This window comes from Halyomorpha halys, unplaced genomic scaffold (assembly GCF_000696795.3).
Source record: "Halyomorpha halys isolate HHAL.00 unplaced genomic scaffold, Hhal_1.1 Scaffold725.1, whole genome shotgun sequence".
In the NCBI taxonomy this organism is placed as follows: Eukaryota; Metazoa; Arthropoda; class Insecta; order Hemiptera; family Pentatomidae; genus Halyomorpha; species Halyomorpha halys.
The window spans coordinates 554,910-561,168 of NW_027110211.1; the positions used below are offsets into that span (position 1 = coordinate 554,910).

Below are 6,259 nucleotides of genomic sequence, written 5' to 3' on the forward strand. Positions count from 1 at the left end.
GTGATGCAAATCATATTTGCCAGCAATGCGCTTTCGTTAGAGGTAAAGATAAATATAGAGTAAAACCAATATCAATACTTTTACTATTAATATATACACTTTAAAGAGGAGTTTGTTTAATATATTATTATTTATTTTCCTCATTTATGCTCAATTATAGGCTACCTGGAAGAAGTAATTAAAATTTCAGAACAGATTATTTGCCTGTTTAAAAAGGTTCTAACTGACATCAGTTGGTAGTTAATGGTGGTTTGCCTGATAGTACTGTAAGCCGTTGTAGGCGAGTGAGCTAAGGCGTCACCTTAGCAACCTCGCAACTGCAGCGGCGCCGGTTCGAATACGATCTGGATGAGTCGACTTTAATTTCGTGGCGGCCCCATTTTGGTTAGAATAGGGTCACTAAATGATAATCCCCTATGTGAGAAATGACCGGAGAGGGAACAAAAGAAAAACATTAATCACTGATAAATTTTAAAGCGATCGGACAGCTGATTTGCTGAAAAGTGAAGTAGAATTATCTGCTCTCTTATTTATAAGAAGCTAAGTAGGAGGCCTTTGAGAGAAAATGATTAGTATGGTTGACGCACAGCTTTGGTTTTATGTTACTTGATTTCGGATATTTGATTACAAACTTTTAATTTTTTTAAATCTTTTACGCACAATAGTTATTACTTTTCATCAACAATCTATGTTGTTTTCACACAATACCTACCAATCTTATCATTAAAATCTCAGTGAATTCACTAAAAAATTAATTATTTCTACAAAATATTAAGTACACTTTTCTATATTTTACAAAATATGATATCACAGCACTGTTTTACAATAAAAAAATTAAAATGAAAGTACTAATACTTCTGAAAGCCCAACCCTTTTTCTTTATCACCCCATTCGGCTTCTTTGATCTACAACTATTCTTGTCATAGAATCTCAATTTATTCTATTACTACTTGTGTTAGGATCACATATTCTGTTAATAATATTCTTTCAACTAACTGCAGCTATTTTAATATTTCATGACATCAATCTTTTTTCTTCTCTCCCTTGCCTTATAGGCAGAATGGAGAGTGGCAGTAGTGGGTCATTACGCAGGGTTAAATGTATGTTGTCCTTTGGTCTATACATTATAAAGAACAATCAAAAGTGTGAGAATAATAAAAAGGGATATTCAGCTACAGTACAGTAATGTAGCTGAGGGAACACGCTCTCTATCAAGATGTAGATCTCAGTTTCCTTCAGAAGTTTGCTCATTGGGATTGCAATCAAGTAAGACATGCTCAACGGTCTCTGGACGCCCATTGTACCAAATAGCTAATTTTGCAATAGAAAACTTATTACTCCCTTAGAAATTGTCTGAATGACTACAACATTTCCTTTGGTCACTACTTGAGGGAAATCGTAATGTGTGAGGGCATAGAGTTCGGTTTCCCTCAGCAATCTGGCCTGTAGTGTATCAAATGCAATGCAGTCCATGATGATGCGCCCAGTTGTCTTCGGAACTAACACCGTGACCAAGTTTTCACGGTAGGTACCGCCAAGACATCACAGGGTTGTGCGAGAGCTCTCAGCTTATTCGCTAAAAGACGCCGACGGCCCTTATTGGATGGCGATTTTGTTCATAAAAGTTCGTCATCTCTTCTGCCCAATTTAAGTGCACTTGACTCTCCCAGAACAGAATTGCCTAGACTCTTGAAGATTCAGATTCTTCCTTTTCTACTATCTTCCTTTCGCGCTGGCACACTGTTTCTGAAAAAAGTTATTCTTATAATAATTTATGTTTTTGAATGCTTGTGACTTAGTAAGGTGGAGGGGGTATATATATATGCATGATATACAGTTATTTTTCTTTTAATCCAGGGGAGGTGCAGCCTTGAGCATTTTGCTCATATTGGGAAGTTAACATCTACATTTTCCTAGTACTTCATCTGTTTTGTTTACCTTTCGTTACCCCTTTGATGTGGTTATTGCCGCTTGTTTATGTTACTCCCTCTTTTACCTCCTAACATGTACTCAATTCAGTTTTGCTCTGGCCTCCTCACAACAGTAAGACTGAGCATTTCTCTTACCAGTACACTCCTAACGTGACATTTTATTTTCCCATTTGAGCATTTTGTTCACCTGGACACCTCCTGTGTTTCTTATTTTAAATCATGAGGCAAGAAGATATTTTATCTTTTATGAAATCTGCCTTCTTCAGCACCTGATGAAAGAGCTAAAATTTAGAATTTTAATTTCAAATTACATTCAAAGTAATGGTAAAGATTTTTGTCATCATTACATCCAGTTATATATATATATATATAAATAAAAAAGTAGTACGAATTGTCTACCATGAGATAAAAGCTTATGGGAGTAACAAATCAGACAAGTAAGTCTGTTGTTCCTCATTGCCAACTTTATGTGTTGTTATTCTTTTAAAACCCACTTGGCAAATGGAAATGGCAAGATCCTTTTTTCAGAGGCTCCACAAATTAAATGTTAGCTATCCTGGGTGGGAATTAGATCCAGACTACACTAAATCAAGCTATTGTAATTTCTAATCAGAAATTATTATTACTCAGCAAGAGAATAAATGTATTAATTATTCATCATTCTGGAATAAATTTAGATGAGAACAACAAAAACTTAAAATAATTCGAGTTAAGAAATAAAAAAAAATTACATTTATAACAAACACAGATTCGTAAATCTTATTTTAATATCTCTAATGCTTCAAAATGTTACAAGATCATTTATAATTTATAACTTTGAAGTTCTGTTGTAGCAATAGTAACTATTCCTAAATAAATGTTGATTTTTTTAATGTAAAAATAGTATAATGTTATAATGTATTAATTATTTTTTCAGACAAAGAAGTTTAATAATTATATCTACAATTACCTGGTAGAGTCTAAGTTTACTGAAATGCCAACCTTTGTAGGTATTTATCTAACATATAGACACCCATGAAAATGTGTATTTTTATTTTTTTATTTTAATTTCAGGATGATTTACTTCTCCATTTTGATAGAACAAAAGAATTTCAATTCACTGCAAATGGTTTTTTTTTAGTAAATACTCCAATTCTGTGTTCAGTAAGTATTCATTCATTTCAAATATTTTGATTGAAAATTTTTGTGTTTTTTTTATTGTAATACCCGTTCATTCTTCAAAGCAAGAAGGATAGATTATTTAGAGGACTTTTTTATTGACTTGTATGGGAAAAATTTTTTTAAAAAGCAAATGATAGGCCAGAGTACCCAGAACACCACTAAGTCCGCAACAGTAAGACGGTTATTATGGAATTCGACATGGCAAGCAAAAGGATTTTACAACTGGCAACTTGGAATGTGGATGATTAAGGGGGAAGGAGTATGAGTTGTTGGAGGATTAAAATAAGGTACAGGTTGATTTCTTAGCAATAACAGAAGCGGAAAGAAAAGGGAAAGAAGAAGAAAGAATTGGCAGTCATATTCTGCTTTATTCATAAACTACTGAAAACAGACTAGCCTGTAGGTGAGTAAGTTTGAGTAGGTTATACGCTTAAAGAAACCTTAATGAATACAGTGTTCAAAGGATGGAAATTTGGTAGCGATCGACTGATGGTAATTGACATAAAAAAAAAAAAGATGCCCTGAAAACTATCATTGTAGTCTATAGGCCAAATGATAACGCCATCACCACAGAGAAGGAAGAATTCTTTGATAGTATTCAGAGAGAAATAGTTGATGTACACAGAGAACCAGTTGTCATTGGAAACTTAAGTGGAAGGGTTAGAAGCAGTATAAGAGAATAGTATGATGGTCTGACGAGAGAAAAAAAGGAATTGAAGAAAAGGAGACTCTAGGAAGAGAATACCTAGAGCATAAAACTCCAGATAAGAGTCAGATAAGTAACGCTTCCATGGATGGCGGGAGTGAAGGGTTTCATGCCGTTTTTCAATTTCAGGCGCTTTTTAAATATTGCTCGATTAAACTATGTTAAAGTTTCCTCTTCCCGTTTTAAGCTAATATTTCAAAAGTGATATAGGGTCGTCGGTCTCCGGGGTGTAGCAGGGCGGGTCCGCGGTGAAGGATTGCCTTTTTTTGTGTTATGATCTCCTCTTGTGAGATTGTGACATGTACATCGACCAACCTTCTCGCTATAATTGTCTGTTTGAAAAGTCAGATAAGTAAGGCTACCATGGAGGGCAGGAGTGGAGGGTTTCATGCTGTTTTTCAATCCAAGCAGGATAAGATCAAAAGGATTGAGGATAAAAATATGGTAGTGGAAGTCAAAAGGATTAGCTGAACAGATTTTGGACAAAATTGGAATTTTATTTCCACCAAAATCAAATTTTACTGTTTGCTCAAGGAATTAAGAAAGGAAAGAGTTCCAACCCTGAAGTTCGTCAGAGACAAAGAAGGAAACATTCTCAAGCAGAGGGGTGAGATAATGAAAAGGTGAAGGGAATAATTCAAGAACCTGCTGAAAGGGAATGGACCCCACAAATAGATGAAAAGCAGAGAGAGGAAGGTCCCTGGGAGGAGAACCATTTAATTGATGATGGTGAATTAGAAGAAATGCTGTGGAATATGAAGCTTGGAAAATCTGCAAGAAGCGATGGAAATAACTCCTAAAATGCTAAAACACATGGGACCCAAAGGAAGAGAGATCCAGCACATTTTAAACTTAGTGTGGAAGCAAATGAAAAAATTGAAAGATTGGGAAGTTGCTACTATTGTCTCAGTATTTAAGAAAGGAAATAACAGAAACTGCAACAACAACTGAGGAATATCTCCCTTAAGCATTCCAAGTAAAATTTATCCCAAGATTCTAGAAAAGAGGATAAGGAGAAGAATCGAGGATTGCTCAAAGAGGAAAAATACAGCTTTTGTGAAAATAAGAGCACCCAGAACCTTATCTTTACCATGAGAGTCCTCAAAAAAGTATTAGAAAAAAAGAGGGAACTGTCTGTGTGCTTTGTTGACCTAACAAAAGCCTTTGATCGCATAAGACAGATCGATCATCTTAGGGACCTTAAGAGAAAAAGGAATTGATAAAGATTATATCCTGGCAGTTTAAAGTCTTTCCAAGAAAACATTTAACATGATAAAATTTGCCAACTGCACTTCCCAAAAAATTGAAACCACGATAAGAATCAGGCAGCATTGTAGTCTCAGTCCACTCTAGTTCATTTTAGTTATTGTCTCAGCTCCAAAAGTTTTTATATATGGATGCATTAACTTTTGATAGAAAACTTCTCAATTATTCATTTTGTTTTCCACAGATGATTCTGACTGGTACTACTTACTTGGTCATTTTGTTGCAGTATAGTGGAAGAAGCACATACAAGTATGACATTATAATTTTTTTCCCCCTGTTTAGTAGAGGATAGTGACCTGTTATTTCTATCACACTTGAATTAATACAAAATGATTGTCATGTTAAAATAGAGAAATTATTAAATGATATAGCCCTAGTGGTAAGATATTAATAGTTTCAAAGGCCAGTTTATCAAGTAGAATTAGTCCATTATAAATAATAGAAATTAATCACACAAAATTTACATTGTCATCATTAAATAAATCACTAAAAAAAAAAAAAAATAGGAAATAAAGTATGGTTCCCCCAAGTAATCTCCGCTCACAAAACACATAAGAAAATTTTTAGACGTTTCCTTGTCTATCAGGCTATGATTGCACTTTTACATTTATGAGTTCTAAGTTTCATAGACAAATGAGCATAGAATAGCAAAGTAATAATATTTTTTTCCTTTTGTAATCTTAATCTTTAGATATTTAGGAAATTGAAAGAGTTCTTAAATGCAGATTTGTTAATAAATGCAGATGATTAAATAAAATGAATGATAATTAATGATGTGGTTTATATTTTCTTTTGTATTTTTTAAATTTACGATTAAGCAATATATTGAGTATTGGCAATACCACTCATATAGGAGGCCTCCATGATTCTCCTTGTTCTATCTTACATTTATGTTACCACCTACTTTCCTATCATATATATTGCTAAACATTTAAAATGAACTGAAATAGAAGTATATAAACAATCTTAAAAATGTTTTTCCACTGCATCAGATGTTTAAAACATAAATTGGTTTTGTTTCAGTACCTAATGCTTAGTGAGGATCACCTTTAATTAGTTTTGAAGCTTCACCCTTTAATCAAATGACTTAAATTTAACCTTACTTTAACATGATAGTACCACTGAAAATGAGAGCGAGCTGAAGTTCTAAGAGAATTTTGTCATAGCTATGTAGTGATTTTATTTTGAATAGTGA

At 33.6% G+C, this 6,259-nt stretch overlaps 1 long non-coding RNA gene across 2 annotated transcripts; it reads left to right on the forward strand.

The window, feature by feature from the left end:
- Positions 1 to 2,844: 2,844 nt before the first annotated feature.
- On the forward strand, positions 2,845 to 6,259 carry LOC106685681 (uncharacterized). 2 transcript variants are annotated; one of them, XR_001343885.2, is made up of 4 exons: positions 2,845 to 2,916; positions 2,985 to 3,074; positions 5,249 to 5,313; positions 6,088 to 6,259. It is a non-coding gene; the product is annotated as an uncharacterized lncRNA (long non-coding RNA). The 2 variants fall into 2 exon arrangements; XR_001343884.2 differs by having other exon boundaries at positions 2,880 to 3,074.